The 19438-nt window shown below is 49.1% G+C and overlaps 1 protein-coding gene across 3 annotated transcripts in view; it reads left to right on the top strand.

The window, feature by feature from the left end:
- The first annotated feature begins 2323 nt into the window (after positions 1-2323).
- Positions 2324-19438, top strand: part of SLC8A2 (solute carrier family 8 member A2) — a 418203-nt gene continuing 401088 nt past the window's right edge. For all 3 annotated transcript variants that reach the window (XM_063937877.1, XM_063937876.1, XM_063937875.1), the window contains exon 1: positions 2324-2421. The gene's annotated coding sequence lies outside the window, so the exon portion shown is untranslated. The remainder of the gene's footprint in view (positions 2422-19438) is intronic.

The raw sequence follows: 19438 nt of genomic DNA, 5'->3' as shown, positions 1-19438 counted from the left end.
TACAGAAAAGATAGTGCAATGATCCTTTTTACTTGAGGATTTTAATAAATTGATGCACTTACAAACAGATGTTGTTATAACAGCATGTCACATTTGTCCCATAAGGCATAACAGCTCCGCACCCAGCAGAAAACCTCCAGAGATATCTAGAGGTTTTCTGCTGGTTGCGGAGCTGTTATGCCTTACGGGACAAATGTGACATGCTGTTATAACAACATCTGTTTGTAAGTGCATCAATTTATTAAAATCCTCAAGTAAAAAGGATCATATATTGTGTGTGTAAATCTGGATCTGGTACTAGCCAGTGCCTCCTGAGCCAGAAGCCTCCTGAGCCACACGTCCGTGATTGCGATTGCATCGCTGCCCGCCATTAGCATGCCAGGTGGCCTTGCTCTGTGCTGGGCGGCCCACAGCATGCGGCTGACAGCAGTTGCAGTTTTGCTATATTAGCAAAACTGCAACTAAAAGTGAATAAGGCCCTATGGGGGTCATTCAGAGATGGACGCTGATCTTTTTTCTCGCAGCAAGATCTATGTCCATCTCCTCATATGCTGGGGCCCGCCCAGCACAGAGCAAAGCTGTCCATTTAATTGAAAACGCATCGATTTAAGGTCGACCTCTGCCTGCGCAGCCCGGCTGCTCCTAGTCACACATAGGGCCTAATTCATGTTTGGAAGGATTGCAATTAAAATTCGAATGCAGCAGGAGGAGCCTGTAGGAGACAGACGCCTCGTGTTTACATTTGCGAGACCCTAGTGCTGTGAGGAGACAGCCTCGGATCACCATCCCGACCATCAGGTGCGTTGTAATATGGTTATAGGCATCAGCTCCCACCGGGTCCTGTATGTCTGCGCCCGCCGAAGCAGACCCTGAAGCCATCACACCTTCAAAATTGGGGTGACATGCCCTGTTTTGAAGAACGGTGCAGGGTGGTGCCCCCCCCCCCCCCCCCCGCTCTGCCCCCTATACACCGCAGCATGACTGACGAGGTGGCGAGCAACGCTGCAATACCCGCTCGGCACATGCGCAGAACAGGTCTTGTGCCTGCACAGACCCCCTGCCGGACTCTTCCAGCAAGCCAGGGCCTGGGTAATTAGTGCCTGCTCCTCTCACCCCCCCCCCCCCCCCCTCCTTCCTTTTCGGCTCCAATGGCCACTTGGCACATGGTAGCACATAGATAGCCACAAGTCCTGGGTTGATGTGTACTAGGTAATAGTTGAATGACTGCTTCCTGTGACCTAAGTAACTTGGACAATACATTTTCTGGTTAGTGGAACCTGTAGATTGGACTATAAACACGTCATAGTAATATAATAGAGACAATATGCGGTATTCAAATGATTTATTCCGCCCAATCTCCTTTCTAAAGTGATCCCCGTTAAAGAACATATTGCGCCCATAGTAATCAGGTTTATCTGCGTAATGGGTTGGGTGCCCTTGCTACCGCACGGGTAGCGGACTGAAATGATTATACCATGCCCATCAGCAGAAACAGAACGGGTGTGGAAGGGGGTGAAAAGATTTGAATACCACCCAATGTATGTTTGTGGTGGCCAAACCTTCACAGTCATGTACTTGAGCATTGTTTATTGGAAGTAGAATTCAGAGATGTGCACAATGCCGAAATGTACGGATTTGTGTCATTATCGCCCGACTGCACATGTACCGCAGTCCCACTGTGCACATGCCATGGTACCTTAGCGATGTCACCAGCAGTAACAGGTAATGTCTGGGGGAGGTAATGGAGAGTGTCGCGACCGTTTTCAGGGCATGTCTCAGCCCACAACTGCGATCCTGTGCGCACAAAACATGGCGCCAGCGCCTCAATTCCTGCGGCCTTTCTGCGTGACTGTGGGGTTATAGAGAGAGTAGGTTATTACCGCTGAGTGTAATCAATAGTGAACTCCGAATTACATACATAAAATAAAGATTAGAGGGTCTATTTACTAAGTCTCGGAGGGAGATAAAGTACCAACCACTCAGCTGCTAACTGTAAGTTTTCAAACACAGCCTGTAACATGGCAGTTAGGAGCTGATTGGCTGGTACTTTATCTCCGTTCACTTTATCTCCATCCATGGCTTAGTAAATAGACCCCTAAGCACCTACTGTGATACCCCATTAGTTTAACCACCTCTAGTGATATACTGTATGTATGGGGCATCATTGTGTATATATAAACATTTATTAACAAACTCTGTTGGGACACTAAAGTTCATACAGATACACAGGTATCCCTCACAGAGGGGAGATTGAGGGGCGGAGTAACACAGAACAGAGCAGTGTGTGTAATATGTCTCTGAGGAGAAGGGCGGAGTGATCTAGCCTGAGGGTGATTGGTCCTGTCAGAGAGTCTCCTCCGGGAGAAGTCAAGCAAGAGTAGAGCTGTGTTCACTGAGCGCTACCTCAGGAAAAGACTGCAGGTACTTACCAGTCCTGTGAGGGAGCTGATGCCAGGAGTCAGCTACAGAGAGTTTGGCAGGGATCTGTGCCAGTGAGATAGTACAGAAATGCCCCTGAAGCTGCCCCTCCCTGTTAATTGACAGCTACGACTGTAGTGACAGACAGAGGCGTAGCTAGGGTTTTCGGAGCCCGGGCAAGATGGAAAATTGCGCCGCCCCCCCCCCCCCCCCCCCCTTCATCCCCCCAAAAAAAACACACCAAAAGAAGCATGTGCGCGCGCCGAAAAATGGGCGTGGTCACACACCAGAAGGGAAAATGCCCCACAGTGCCAGTTACATTGCCCCACAGTGCCGGATACATGCCCAGATACATGCCCCACAGTGCCATTTACATTGCCCCACAGTGCCAGTTACATGCCCCACAGTGCCAGATACATGCCCCACAGTGCCCGTTACATTGCCCCACAGTGCCAGTTACATGCCCTACAGTGCCAGATACATGCCCCACAGTGCCAGATACATGCCCCACTGTGCCAGTTACATTGCCCCACAGTGCCGGATACATGCCCCACAGTGCCGGATACATGCCCCACAGTGCCGGATACATTGCCCCACAGTGCCGGATACATTGCCCCACAGTGCCAGATACATTGCCCCACAGTGCCAGTTACATGCCCCACAGTGCCAGATACATGCCCCACAGTGCCAGTTACATTGCCCCACAGTGCCAGTTACATGCCCCATAGTGCCAGATACATGCCCCACAGTGCCCGTTACATTGCCCCACAGTGCCAGTTACATGCCCTACAGTGCCAGATACATGCCCCACAGTGCCAGATACATGCCCCACTGTGCCAGTTACATGCCCCACTCAGTGCCAGATACATGCCCCACAGTGCCAGTTACATGCCCCACAGTGCCAGATACATGCCCACTGTGCCAGTTACATGCCCCACAGTGCCAGATACATGCCCCACTGTGCCAGTTACATGCCCCACTCAGTGCCAGATACATGCCCCACTGTGCCAGTTACATGCCCCACTCAGTGCCAGTTACATGCCCCACTCAGTGCCAGATACATGCCTAACTGTGCCGCCCCCCTCCCCCCCTGAGATTGTGTTACCAGCGGGCGCCCGGCTCTCTCTCCACAGCGGCAGCTGGAGGCAGGAGCTCAGTACTGAGCTCCGGCTTCCGGCGCTGTCACTGTGCGCTATGGGAGAGACGTCATGACGTCTCTCCCATAGTGCCGAGGAGCGGACGCCCAGTGGACTGCAGCGGCCGGACGAGCGGGGCTTGGTGAGTATTCAGATTTTTTTTTTCCTTTCTGTAGTGGCGCATCTACTGGGGGCAATTTACTGGGGGGCATTACTAGTGAGGGGCAAACTACTGGGGGCAAACTACTGGGGGCATTACTACTGAGGGGCATCTACTGGGGGGCATATACTGGGGGCAAACTACTGGGGGCATTATTACTGGGGCAAACTACAAGGGGGCAAGCTACTGAGGGCAAACTACAAGGGGGCAAACTACAGGAGGGCATAACTACAGGGGAATTACTACTGGGGGAATTATTACTTAGGGGCATTACTACTGGGGGGCTAAACTACTGGAGGCATAACTACAGGGGCTAAACTACTGGGGGCATTGCTACTTTGAGGCATTACTACTGGGGGCTAAACTACAAGGGGGCATAACTACAGGGGCTAAACTACTGGGGGCATAACTACAAGGGCTAAACTACAAGGGGGCAAACTACAGGAAGCATTACTACTGGTGGCTAAACTACAAGGGGCAAACTACTGGGGCTAAACTACTTGGGGCATTACCACTGGGAGGCTAAACTACATGGGGCAAACTACAGGAGGGCTAAACTACTGGGGACATTACCACTGGGAGGTTAAACTAAATGGGAGGGTAAACTACTGGGGTCATAACTGCAGAGGCATTACCAGTAGGGGTTTAACTACTGGGGCTAAACTACAGGGGTCTAAATGACTGGGGGCATTACTACAGGCAACATTACTACTGGGGGCAATACTACACAGGGGCATTATCATTAAGGGCCTTACTACTGCGGGCACTACTAATGAGGGCATTGTAAAGGGGGCACTTCATAAGGGGCATCACTCCTGGGGACATAAGGGGCACTAGTATTGCGGGCATTGTATAAAGGGCACCACTACTATGGGTTCTATATAAGGGGCACTACCACTGTGGGTACTACCAGTACAGTGGACATTGCATAACGAGCACTACTAGTGTGGGCATTGTATAAGGGGTGCTACTGCTGTGGGCATTATGGGGGTAATTCCGAGTTGATCGCAGCAGGATTTTTGTTAGCAGTTGGGCAAAACCATGTGCACTGCAGGGGAGGAAGATATAACATGTGCAGAGAGAGTTAGATTTGGTGTGGTGTGTTCAATCTGCAATCTAAATTGCAGTGTAAAAATAAAGCAGCCAGTATTTACCCTGCACAGAAACAAAATAACCCACCCAAATCTAACTCTCTCTGCACATGTTATATCTGCCTCCCCTGCAGTGCACATGGTTTTGCCCAACTGCTAACAAAATTCCTGCTGCGATCAACTCAGAATTACCCCTTATGTGTATTATGGGGTGCTATCACTGTGGGCATTATTACTATTGTGTGACCACACCCCTTTCTTTTTGAGACCACAACCCTTTTTGTGGTGCGCACCGCAATATCTTTATTACATGGGCGCCGTGGGGAGGGGAGGTGAGTTCCACCACCTCTCTAGGACCACTTTAAGGGGGTAATTCCAAGTTGATCGCAGCAGGATTTTTGTTAGCAATTGGACAAAACCATGTGCACTGCAGGGGAGGCAGATATAACATGTGCAGAGAGAGTTAAATTTGGGTGGGGTGTGTTCAATCTGCAATCTAATTTGCAGTGTAAAAATAAAGCAGCCAGTATTTACCCTGCACAGAAATAAAATAACCCACCCAAATCTAACTCTTTCTGCACATGTTATATCTGCCTCCCCTGCAGTGCACATGGGCCCTCATTCCGAGTTGTTCGCTCTGTAATTTTCTTCGCATCGCAGCGATTTTCCGCTAATTGCGCATGCGCAATGTTCGCACTGCGACTGCGCCAAGTAAATTTGCTAAGAAGTTTGGTATTTTACTCACGGCATTACGAGGTTTTTTCTTCGTTCTGGTGATCGGAGTGTGATTGACAGGAAGTGGGTGTTTCTGGGCGGAAACTGGCCGTTTTATGGGAGTGTGTGAAAAAACGCTGCCGTTTCTGGGAAAAACGCAGGAGTGGCTGAAGAAACGGGGGAGTGTCTGGGCGAACGCTGGGTGTGTTTGTGACGTCAAACCAGGAACGACAAGCACTGGACTGATCGCACTGGAAGAGTAAGTCTCGAGCTACTCAGAAACTGCAAAGAAAAATCTTTTCGCAATATTGCGAATACTTCGTTCGCAATTCTGCTAAGCTAAGATTCACTCCCAGAGGGCGGCGGCTTAGCGTGTGCACTGCTGCGAAAAGCGGCTAGCGAGCGAACAACTCGGAATGAGGGCCATGGTTTTGCCCAATTGCTATCAAAAATCCTGCTGCGATCAACTTGGAATTACCCCCTAAGTACTGCAAAGGACTGTTAATAAACTGCAGCAGGGAGCTGCGTTAGTTCCATTGGAAAGGAGCCTAATTACCTAATATTGCAGCAACAGGAATTCAGTGATCACCACCTAATGCCACATTAACGACAGGGAAATCAACTACTAACAAACCCGGGTTTGCACCGTTCAAGTGCCTGGATGTTGCAGTGTCCACGCTGTTACGGTCAGGATTCAGTGTCAGTGCAAAGTGTACATTTTAGAGACCGTGACTTCACCTTGCTTTAGAGGAAATAAATAGCTATTTCCTTAAGTGCACCACTGTATCGTACACAATTAAACAATATTACTGTGACTATTTGGGATACATTTAGAAGTATGCTTAGGTATTAACTGACTTTCTTTACAGACATTTCTAAAGGTCTATTGGTTCCCTTGGTGCAATGTATATTTATACTTAATGACTGTAGTGTTACATTGTCAGGTTTGGTGTTTCTCTGACGTCCTAGTGGATGCTGGGAACTCCGTAAGGACCATGGGGAATAGACGGGCTCCGCAGGAGACTGGGCACTCTAAAGAAAAGATTAGGTACTATCTGGTGTGCACTGGCTCCTCCCTCTATGCCCCTCCTCCAGACCTCAGTTAGAATCTGTGCCCGGCCAGAGCTGGGTGCTCCTAGTGGGCTCTCCTGAGCTTACTAGTAAAGAAAGTATTTATTAGGTTTTTTATTTTCAGTGAGCTTCTGCTGGCAACAGACTCACTGCTACGTGGGACTAAGGGGAGAGAAGCAAACCTACCTGCTTGCCGCTAGCTTGAGCTTCTTAGGCTACTGGACACCATTAGCTCCAGAGGGTTCGAACACAGGCACCTGTCCTCGATCGTCCGTTCCCGGAGCCGCGCCGCCGTCCCCCTCGCAGAACCAGAAGAACAGAAGCTTGAAGACGACGAAATCGGCGGCAGAAGACTCCTGTCTTCATTTAAGGTAGCGCACAGCACCGCAGCTGTGCGCCATTGCTCCCAGCACACTTACACACTCCGGTCACTGTAGGGTGCAGGGCGCTGGGGAGGGGGGGGGGCGCCCTGTGCAGCAATTGAAGTACCTTTTGGCAATAAAAATACATATATACAGTCTGGCACTGTATATATGTAAAAAAAAAATGCCATTTTTTCACAGAAAGCGGGACAGAAGCCCGCCGCTGAGGGGGCGGGGCCTTCTTCCTCAGCACACCAGCGCCATTTTCTATTCACAGCTCCGCTGGAAAGAAGCTCCCCAGGCTCTCCCCTGCAGTATCCAGATACACAAAGGGTGAAAAGAGGGGGGGCACATAAATTTAGGCGCAGAATTTGTATATACAGCAGCTACTGGGTAAACACTGAGTTGTAGTGTAATCCCTGGGTTATATAGCGCTGGGGTGTGTGCTGGCATACTCTCTCTCTGTCTCTCCAAAGGGCCTTGTGGGGGAACTGTCTTCAAATAGAGCATCCCTTGTGTGGGTGGTGTGTCGGTACGCGTGTGTCGACATGTCTGAGGTAAAAGGCTCCCCTAAGGAGGAGATAGAGAAAATATGTGTGTGAGAGGGTGTCTCCGTCGACAACGCCGACACCTATTTGGATATGTGTAAATGCTGAGGTGAATTTATTGCACAAAAGATTAGAGAACAGACAGGAAATCTACCCATGTCTGTCCCTATGTCGCAGAGACCTTCAGAGTCTCACAATGATCACTATCCAAAATAATACACACTGATATCGACACAGAGTTTGACTCCAGTGTCGACTACGATAATGCAAAGTTACAGCCAAAATGGCTGAAAGGTATTCAATATATGATTATTGTAATAAAAGATGATTTGCATATCACTGATGACTCATGTCCCTGACACAAGGGTACACATGTTTAAGGGGAAGAAAGGTGAGGTAAATTTCCCTCCTTTCCCTCCGCTCAGGAAAAAGGGCGGGAATCTCCAGACAAGAAACTGCAGCTTCCCACAAGGAATTCTCAGGCAGTATCCTTTCCCTACTAGGGCCAGGATGTGATGGGAATCTTCCCCTAGGGTGTCACGTTTGCCCAGACGGTAGCACTAGCTGTTCTCAGGGATCCTGCAGATAGCGTGCACATTCTAGTACACTACTCAGACCGGCGATTGTGTCGGCATGGGTTTATAGCGCTGTGGCAGCGTGGACAGGTACCTTATCAGCAGAGATTGAGACCCTAGTATGCATATAGATATATATATGTATATATAGAGATATATATATTTCTCTGACGTCCTTAAGGATAAGGGCTGTCATAGACTTGTGTCAGCTTATATCTGGACACCTTTGATCAACTTCTCTTGGGGCAAGGGTCCATAAGTATTAAATGCGTCTGGCTCCAAATATGACAACAAGTTAAGCATATTATTATTATTATTTTCTCTGACGTCCTAAGTGGATGCTGGGAACTCCGTAAGGACCATGGGGAATAGCGGCTCCGCAGGAGACTGGGCACATCTAAAGAAAGCTTTAGGACTATCTGGTGTGCACTGGCTCCTCCCCCTATGACCCTCCTCCAAGCCTCAGTTAGATTTTTGTGCCCGACTGAGCAGGGTGCAATCTAGGGGGCTCTCCTGAGCTTCTTAGATAAAAGTTAGTTTTAGGTTTTTTATTTTCAGTGAGACCTGCTGGCAACAGGCTCACTGCATCGAGGGACTAAGGGGAGAAGAAGCGAACCTGCCTGCTTGCAGCCAGCTTGGGCTTCTTAGGCTACTGGACACCATTAGCTCCAGAGGGATCGAACACAGGCCCAGCCTCGGAGTCCGGTCCCAGAGCCGCGCCGCCGGCCCCCTTACAGAGCCAGAAGCAAGAAGAGGTCCGGAAAATCGGCGGCAGAAGACATCAGTCTTCATCAAGGTAGCGCACAGCACTGCAGCTGTGCGCCATTGCTCCTCATGCACACCTCACACTGCGGTCACTGATGGGTGCAGGGCGCTGGGGGAGGGCGCCCTGAGCAGCAATATTAACACCTTGGCTGGCAAAAATACATCACATATAACCCCCAGGGCTATATGGATGTAAATTAACCCCTGCCAGAATCCATAAAAATGCGGGAGAAAAGTCCGCGAAAAAGGGGCGGAGCTATCTCCTTCAGCACACTGGCGCCATTTTTCCCTCACAGCTCCGTTGGAGGGAAGCTCCCTGGCTCTCCCCTGCAGTTAATACACTACAGAAAGGGTTAAAAAGAGAGGGGGGGGGCACAATTTAGGCGCAGTATACAATATATATGCAGCTATAAGGGAAAACACTTTTTTATAGGTGCTATCCCTGTGATATATAGTGCCCTGGTGTGTGCTGGCATACTCTCCCTCTGTCTCCCCAAAGGGCTTTGTGGGGTCCTGTCCTCTATCAGAGCATTCCCTGTGTGTGTGCTGTGTGTCGGTACGGCTGTGTCGACAGGTATGTGGAGGATAATGAGGTGGAGGCGGAGCGAATGCCTGTAAATATGTTGTCACCCCCTGCGGGGTCGACACCGGTGTGGTTGAACTTATGGAAGGATTACGTGAAAGTGTCAACTCCTTACATAAAAGGTCGACGACACGGAACAGCCGGCTACTCAGCTTGTGCCTGTTCCAGCGTCTCAAATGTCATGGGGGGCTCTAAAATCGCCCGCTACCTCAGATAACAGACACAGATGTCGACACGGATACTGACTCCAGTGTCGACATCGATGAGACTGGTGTACCCTCCAAATAGGTCCACCCGTTACAGGATTGAGACAATGAAAAATGTATTACACATTTATGATTATACCCCAGGTACCACATAAAAGGGTATTGTGTTTGGTGAGAGAAAACTATTAGTAGTTTTTCCTGCATCTGAGAAATTAAATGAGGTGTGTGAGGAAGAGTGGTCTTCCCCCGGTAAGAAATTGATAATTTCTACAACGGTTATTGGCAGCGTACCCTTTCCCGCCAGAGGATAGGTCACGCGGGGAAACACCCCATAGGGTAGATACAGCGCTTACACGCTTATCAGAAAAGGTGGCACTACCGTCTCCGGGTACGGCCGCCCTGAAGGAACCTGCTGATAGAAAGCAGGAGGTTACCCTATAAGATATGGTCACACACTAGGGCATTATATTGCGACCAGCCGTTGCTTCGGCATGGATGTGCAGTGCTCCCGCTGCGTGGTCAGTTTCCCTGTCGGAAAATAACTATGGATAGGGACAATATTTTGCTGAAAATAGAGCATATAAAAGACGTGGTCTTATACATGCGTGATGCACAGAGGGATATTTGCCGGCTGGCATCAAAAATAAGCGCTAGGTCCATTGCCGCCAGACGGGGGTTATGGACTTGGCAATGGTCAGGCGATGCCGACTCGAATCGGCACATGGAAGTTGCCCTATAAGGGGGTAAAACTGTTTGGGGATAGTTTTTCAGACCTCGTTTCCACAGCTACTGCTGGGAAATTGATTTTTTTTGCCACAGGCTACCCCACAACAAAAGAAAGCACCGTATCATCAAGTACAGTCCTTTCGGCCCCAGAAAAGCAAGAGGGCTAGAGGCTCATCCTTTCTGCCGAGAGGCAAAGGTAGAGGAAAAAGCTGCAACACACAGCTAGTTCCCAAGAACAGAAGTCCTCCCTGCGTCCGGTAAGTCCACAGCATGGTGCTGGGGCTGCTCAGGCGGACCCGGGTACGGTGGGGGCCCGTCTCAGATATTTCAGCGGACAGTGGGCTCTCTCACATGGATCCCTGGGTCCTTCAAGTAGTATCTCAGGGGTACAGGCTGGAGTTCGAGACGTTCTTCCCCCCGCCGTTTCCTAAAATCTGCCTTACCGGCACCTCCCTCTGCCAGGGAGACGGTGTTGGTGGATATTCAACACTATAATCACAACAAGTGATTGTCAAGGTGCCCCTCCTTCAGCAAGGAAGGGGTTACTATTCCACAGTGGTTGTGGTACCGCAACGGTTCGGTGAGACCCATCTTGAAATTAAAATACTTGAACTTTTATATCAGAAGATTCAAGTTCAAGATGGAATCGCTCAGGGCGGTTATTACGAGCCTGGACGAGGGGGATTACAGGGTCTCCCTGGACATCAAGGATGCGTACCTGCGTGTCCCCATTTATCCCCCTCACCAGGAGTACCTCAGATATGTGGTACAGGACTGTCACTATCAGTTCCAGACGCGGCCGTTGGAGTTGTCCACGGCACCGAAGGTCTTTACCTAGGTAATGGCCGAAGTGATGATACTCCTTCGCAAGAAGGAAGTTTTTATTATCCCGTACTTGGACGATCTCCTGATAAAGGCGAGGTCCAGAGAACAGTTGGTAGTGGGGGTAGCACTCTCTCGGGAAGTGCTACAACAGCACGACTGGATTCTCAATATTCCAAAGTCACAGCTGGTCCCGACGACACGTCTTCTGTTCCTGGGAATGTTTCTGAACGCAGACCAGAAAAGAGTGTTTCTTCCAGTGGAAAAAGCCGAGGAGCTGTCATCTCTAGTCAGAGACATCCTAAAACCAGGACAGGTGTCGGTACATCAATGCACACGAGTCCTGGGAAAAATGGTAGCTTCGTACGAAGCATAATTCCATTCGGAAGACTCCACGCAAGGACGTTCCAGTGGGACCTGTGGGACTAATGGTCCGGGTCCCATCTACAGATACAACAGCGGATAACCCTGTCAGCAAGAAACAGGGTGTCGCTGCTGTGGTGGCTGCAGAGGGCTCATCTACTAGAGGGCCGCAGATTCGGAATACAGGACTGGGTCCTGGTGACCACGGATGCCAGCCTTCGGGGCTGGGGTGCAGTCACACAGGGAAGAAATTTCCAAGGAGATTTCGCTTCACATAAATATTCTGCAGCTAAGGGCCATTTACAATGCCCTAAGCCAAGCAAGGCCCCTGCTTCAGAACCAGCCGGTACTGATCCAATCAGACGACATCACGGCGGTCGCCCATGTAAACAGACAGGGCGGCACAAGAAGCAGGATGGCGATGGCAGAAGCCACAAGGATTCTCCGATGGGCGACCTACACCCAGGAGAATGGGGACTTCATCCAGAAGTTTTCCAAATGCGGGTAAACCGTTGGGAATGACCACGGGTGGACATGATGGCGTCCCGCCTCAACAAGAAGTTGAAAAGATATTGCGCCAGGTCAAGGGACCCTCAGGCGATCGCTGGGGACGCTCTAGTGACACCGTGGGTGTACCAGTCGGTTTATGTGTCTCCTCCTCTACCTCTCATACTAGAGATGAGCGGGTTCGGTTTCTCTGAATACGAACCCGCCCGAACTTCATGTTTTTTTACACGGGTCCGAGCGACTCGGATCTTCCCGCCTTGCTCGGTTAACCCGAGCGCGCCCGAACGTCATCATCACGCTGTCGGATTCTCGCGAGGCTCGGATTCTATCGCGAGACTCGGATTCTATATAAGGAGCCGCGCGTCGCGGCCATTTTCACACGTGCATTGAGATTGATAGGGAGAGGACGTGGCTGGCGTCCTCTCCGTTTAGAAATTAAAATAGATAGGAGAGTGAGAGTGAGACACTTCATTTACTTACTGGAGCTTAGGAGGAGTTATACTAGTGACTGATGACCAGTGACCTGACCACCAGTGCAGTTTTATAATTTATTATTATTTAATAATCCGTTCTGTTCTTGTTCTCTGCCTGAAAAAAACGATACACAGTGACTCAGTCACACTCACATACCATATCTGTGCTCAGCCCAGTGTGCTGCATCATCTATGTATAATATCTGACTGTGCTCACACAGCTTAATTGTGGGGGAGACTGGGGAGCAGTTATAGGTTATAGCAGGAGCCAGGAGTACATATTAAACAGTGCACACTTTTGCTGCCAGAGTGCCACTGCCAGTGTGACTGACCACTGACCACTGTGACCAGTGACCTGACCACACTGACCACCAGTATAGTATATTGTGATTGAATGTCTGCCTGAAAAAGTACACTCGTCGTGTGACTTGTGTGGTGTTTTTTTATTCTATAAAAATTAAAAAACTCATTCTGCTGACAGACAGTGTCCAGCAGGTCCGTCATTATATAATATATACCTGTCCGGCTGCAGTAGTGATATATATATATTTTTTATATCATTATTTATCATCCAGTCTATACTAGCAGCAGACACAGTACGGTAGTTCACGGCTGTAGCTACCTCTGTGTCGGCACTCGGCAGTCCATCCATAATTGTATACCACCTACCCGTGGTTTTTTTTTTCTTTCTTCTTTATACATACTACATCTCATTATCATCCAGTCTATATTAGCAGCAGACACAGTACAGTACGGTAGTCCACGGCTGTAGCTACCTCTGTGTCGGCACTCGGCAGTCCATCCATAATTGTATACCACCTACCCGTGGTTTTTTTCTTCTTTCTTCTTTATACATACTACATCTCATTATCAACCAGTCTATATTAGCAGCAGACACAGTACGGTAGTTCACGGCTGTAGCTACCTCTGTGTCGGCACTCGGCAGTCCATCCATAATTGTATACCACCTACCCGTGGTTTTTTTTTTCTTTCTTCTTTATACATACATACTACATCTCATTATCATCCAGTCTATATTAGCAGCAGACACAGTACAGTACGGTAGTCCACGGCTGTAGCTACCTCTGTGTCGGCACTCGGCAGTCCATCCATAATTGTATACCACCTACCCGTGTTTTTTTTTTCTTTCTTCTTTATACATACTACATCTCATTATCATCCAGTCTATATTAGCAGCAGACACAGTACAGTACGGTAGTCCACGGCTGTAGCTACCTCTGTGTCGGCACTCGGCAGTCCATCCATAATTGTATACCACCTACCCGTGGTTTTTTTCTTTCTTTCTTCTTTATACATACTACATCTCATTATCAACCAGTCTATATTAGCAGCAGACACAGTACAGTACGGTAGTCCACGGCTGTAGCTACCTCTGTGTCGGCACTCGGCAGTCCATCCATAATTGTATACCACCTACCCGTGGTTTTTTTTTCTTTCTTCTTTATACATACTACATCTCATTATCATCCAGTCTATATTAGCAGCAGACACAGTACAGTACGGTAGTCCATGGCTGTAGCTACCTCTGTGTCGGCACTCGGCAGTCCATCCATAATTGTATACCACCTACCCGTGTTTTTTTTTTCTTTCTTCTTTATACATACTACATCTCATTATCAACCAGTGTATATTAGCAGCAGACACAGTACAGTACGGTAGTCCACGGCTGTAGCTACCTCTGTGTCGGCACTCGGCAGTCCATCCATAATTGTATACCACCTACCCGTGGTTTTTTCTTTCTTTCTTCTTTATACATACTACATCTCATTATCATCCAGTCTATATTAGCAGCAGACACAGTACAGTACGGTAGTCCACGGCTGTAGCTACCTCTGTGTCGGCACTCGGCAGTCCATCCATAATTGTATACCACCTACCCGTGGTTTTTTTTTTCTTTCTTCTTTATACATACTACATCTCATTATCATCCAGTCTATATTAGCAGCAGACACAGTACAGTACGGTAGTCCACGGCTGTAGCTACCTCTGTGTCGGCACTCGGCAGTTCATCCATAATTGTATACCACCTACCCGTGGTTTTTCTTTCTTTCTTCTTTATACATACTACATCTCATTATCAACCAGTCTATATTAGCAGCAGACACAGTACGGTAGTTCACGGCTGTAGCTACCTCTGTGTCGGCACTCGGCAGTCCATCCATAATTGTATACCACCTACCCGTGGTTTTTTTTTTTCTTCTTTATACATACATACTACATCTCATTATCATCCAGTCTATATTAGCAGCAGACACAGTACAGTACGGTAGTCCACGGCTGTAGCTACCTCTGTGTCGGCACTCGGCAGTCCATCCATAATTGTATACCACCTACCCGTGGTTTTTTTTTTTCTTTCTTCTTTATACATACTACATCTCATTATCATCCAGTCTATATTAGCAGCAGACACAGTACAGTACGGTAGTCCACGGCTGTAGCTACCTCTGTGTCGGCACTCGGCAGTCCATCCATAAGTATACTAGTATCCATCCATCTCCATTGTTTACCTGAGGTGCCTTTTAGTTGTGCCTATTTAAATATGGAGAACAAAAATGTTGAGGTTCCAAAATTAGGGAAAGATCAAGATCCACTTCCACCTCGTGCTGAAGCTGCTGCCACTAGTCATGGCCGAGACGATGAAATGCCAGCAACGTCGTCTGCCAAGGCCGATGCCCAATGTCATAGTACAGAGCATGTCAAATCCAAAACACCAAATATCAGTAAAAAAAGGACTCCAAAACCTAAAATAAAATTGTCGGAGGAGAAGCGTAAACTTGCCAATATGCCATTTACCACACGGAGTGGCAAGGAACGGCTGAGGCCCTGGCCTATGTTCATGGCTAGTGGTTCAGCTTCACATGAGGATGGAAGCACTCAGCCTCTCGCTAGAAAACTGAAAAGACTCAAGCTGGCAAAAGCACCGCAAAGAACTGTGCGTTCTTCGAAATCCCAAATCCACAAGGAGAGTCCAATTGTGTCGGTTGCGATGCCTGACCTTCCCAACACTGGACGTGAAGAGCATGCGCCTTCCACCATTTGCACGCCCCCTGCAAGTGCTGGAAGGAGCACCCGCAGTCCAGTTCCTGATAGTCAGATTGAAGATGTCAGTGTTGAAGTACACCAGGATGAGGAGGATATGGGTGTTGCTGGCGCTGGGGAGGAAATTGACCAGGAGGATTCTGATGGTGAGGTGGTTTGTTTAAGTCAGGCACCCGGGGAGACACCTGTTGTCCGTGGGAGGAATATGGCCGTTGACATGCCTGGTGAAAATACCAAAAAAATCAGCTCTTCAGTGTGGAGGTATTTCAACAGAAAAGCGGACAACAGGTGTCAAGCCGTGTGTTGCCTTTGTCAAGCTGTAATAAGTAGGGGTAAGGACGTTAACCACCTCGGAACATCCTCCCTTATACGTCACCTGCAGCGCATTCATAATAAGTCAGTGACAAGTTCAAAAACTTTGGGCGACAGCGGAAGCAGTCCACTGACCAGTAAATCCCTTCCTCTTGTAACCAAGCTCACGCAAACCACCCCACCAACTCCCTCAGTGTCAATTTCCTCCTTCTCCAGGAATGCCAATAGTCCTGCAGGCCATGTCACTGGCAATTCTGACGAGTCCTCTCCTGCCTGGGATTCCTCCGATGCATCCTTGCGTGTAACGCCTACTGCTGCTGGCGCTGCTGTTGTTGCTGCTGGGAGTCGATGGTCATCCCAGAGGGGAAGTCGTAAGCCCACTTGTACTACTTCCAGTAAGCAATTGACTGTCCAACAGTCCTTTGCGAGGAAGATGAAATATCACAGCAGTCATCCTGCTGCAAAGCGGATAACTGAGGCCTTGACAACTATGTTGGTGTTAGACGTGCGTCCGGTATCCGCCGTTAGTTCACAGGGAACTAGACAATTTATTGAGGCAGTGTGCCCCCGTTACCAAATACCATCTAGGTTCCACTTCTCTAGGCAGGCGATACCAAGAATGTACACGGACGTCAGAAAAAGACTCACCAGTGTCCTAAAAAATGCAGTTGTACCCAATGTCCACTTAACCACGGACATGTGGACAAGTGGAGCAGGGCAGGGTCAGGACTATATGACTGTGACAGCCCACTGGGTAGATGTATGGACTCCCGCCGCAAGAACAGCAGCGGCGGCACCAGTAGCAGCATCTCGCAAACGCCAACTCTTTCCTAGGCAGGCTACGCTTTGTATCACCGCTTTCCAGAATACGCACACAGCTGAAAACCTCTTACGGCAACTGAGGAAGATCATCGCGGAATGGCTTACCCCAATTGGACTCTCCTGTGGATTTGTGGCATCGGACAACGCCAGCAATATTGTGTGTGCATTAAATATGGGCAAATTCCAGCACGTCCCATGTTTTGCACATACCTTGAATTTGGTGGTGCAGAATTTTTTAAAAAACAACAGGGGCGTGCAAGAGATGCTGTCGGTGGCCAGAAGAATTGCGGGACACTTTCGGCGTACAGGCACCACGTACAGAAGACTGGAGCACCACCAAAAACTACTGAACCTGCCCTGCCATCATCTGAAGCAAGAAGTGGTAACGAGGTGGAATTCAACCCTCTATATGCTTCAGAGGTTGGAGGAGCAGCAAAAGGCCATTCAAGCCTATACAATTGAGCACGATATAGGAGGTGGAATGCACCTGTCTCAAGTGCAGTGGAGAATGATTTCAACGTTGTGCAAGGTTCTGATGCCCTTTGAACTTGCCACACGTGAAGTCAGTTCAGACACTGCCAGCCTGAGTCAGGTCATTCCCCTCATCAGGCTTTTGCAGAAGAAGCTGGAGACATTGAAGGAGGAGCTAACACGGAGCGATTCCGCTAGGCATGTGGGACTTGTGGATGGAGCCCTTAATTCGCTTAACAAGGATTCACGGGTGGTCAATCTGTTGAAATCAGAGCACTACATTTTGGCCACCGTGCTCGATCCTAGATTTAAAGCCTACCTTGGATCTCTCTTTCCGGCAGACACAAGTCTGCTGGGGTTGAAAGACCTGCTGGTGAGAAAATTGTCAAGTCAAGCGGAACGCGACCTGTCAACATCTCCTCCTTCACATTCTCCCGCAACTGGGGGTGCGAGGAAAAGGCTCAGAATTCCGAGCCCACCCGCTGGCGGTGATGCAGGGCAGTCTGGAGCGACTGCTGATGCTGACATCTGGTCCGGACTGAAGGACCTGACAACGATTACGGACATGTCGTCTACTGTCACTGCATATGATTCTCTCACCATTGAAAGAATGGTGGAGGATTATATGAGTGACCGCATCCAAGTAGGCACGTCACACAGTCCGTACTTATACTGGCAGGAAAAAGAGGCAATTTGGAGGCCCTTGCACAAACTGGCTTTATTCTACCTAAGTTGCCCTCCCACAAGTGTGTACTCCGAAAGAGTGTTTAGTGCCGCCGCTCACCTTGTCAGCAATCGGCGTACGAGGTTACATCCAGAAAATGTGGAGAAGATGATGTTCATTAAAATGAATTATAATCAATTCCTCCGTGGAGACATTGACCAGCAGCAATTGCCTCCACAAAGTACACAGGGAGCTGAGATGGTGGATTCCAGTGGGGACGAATTGATAATCTGTGAGGAGGGGGATGTACACGGTGATATATTGGAGGATGATGATGAGGTGGACATCTTGCCTCTGTAGAGCCAGTTTGTGCAAGGAGAGATTAATTGCTTCTTTTTTGGTGGGGGTCCAAACCAACCCGTCATTTCAGTCACAGTCGTGTGGCAGACCCTGTCACTGAAATGATGGGTTGGTTAAAGTGTGCATGTCCTGTTTATACAACATAAGGGTGGGTGGGAGGGCCCAAGGACAATTCCATCTTGCACCTCTTTTTTCTTTAATTTTTCTTTGCGTCATGTGCTGTTTGGGGAGGGTTTTTTGGAAGGGACATCCTGCGTGACACTGCAGTGCCACTCTTAGATGGGCCCGGTGTTTGTGTCGGCCACTAGGGTCGCTTATCTTACTCACACAGCTACCTCATTGCGCCTCTTTTTTTCTTTGCGTCATGTGCTGTTTGGGGAGGGTTTTTTGGAAGGGACATCCTGCGTGACACTGCAGTGCCACTCCTAGATGGGCCCGGTGTTTGTGTCGGCCACTAGGGTCGCTTATCTTACTCACACAGCTACCTCATTGCGCCTCTTTTTTTCTTTGCGTCATGTGCTGTTTGGGGAGGGTTTTTTGGAAGGGACATCCTGCGTGACACTGCAGTGACACTCCTAGATGGGCCCGGTGTTTGTGTCGGCCACTAGGGTCGCTTATCTTACTCACACAGCTACCTCATTGCGCCTCTTTTTTTCTTTGCGTCATGTGCTGTTTGGGGAGGGTTTTTGGAAGGGACATCCTGCGTGACACTGCAGTGACACTCCTAGATGGGCCCGGTGTTTGTGTCGGCCACTAGGGTCGCTTATCTTACTCACACAGCTACCTCATTGCGCCTCTTTTTTTCTTTGCGTCATGTGCTGTTTGGGGAGGGTTTTTTGGAAGGGACATCCTGCGTGACACTGCAGTGACACTCCTAGATGGGCCCGGTGTTTGTGTCGGCCACTAGGGTCGCTTATCTTACTCACACAGCTACCTCATTGCGCCTCTTTTTTTCTTTGCGTCATGTGCTGTTTGGGGAGGGTTTTTTGGAAGGGACATCCTGCGTGACACTGCAGTGACACTCCTAGATGGGCCCGGTGTTTGTGTCGGCCACTAGGGTCGCTTATCTTACTCACACAGCTACCTCATTGCGCCTCTTTTTTACTTTGCGTCATGTGCTGTTTGGGGAGGGTTTTTTGGAAGGGACATCCTGCGTGACACTGCAGTGCCACTCCTAGATGGGCCCGGTGTTTGTGTCGGCCACTAGGGTCGCTTAGCTTAGTCATCCA

This window comes from Pseudophryne corroboree, chromosome 8 (genome assembly GCF_028390025.1).
Source record: "Pseudophryne corroboree isolate aPseCor3 chromosome 8, aPseCor3.hap2, whole genome shotgun sequence".
Taxonomy (NCBI): Eukaryota; Metazoa; Chordata; class Amphibia; order Anura; family Myobatrachidae; genus Pseudophryne; species Pseudophryne corroboree.
The sequence above is the reverse complement of the archived record's forward strand: the minus strand, read 5'-3'. Positions and strand labels throughout refer to the sequence as shown.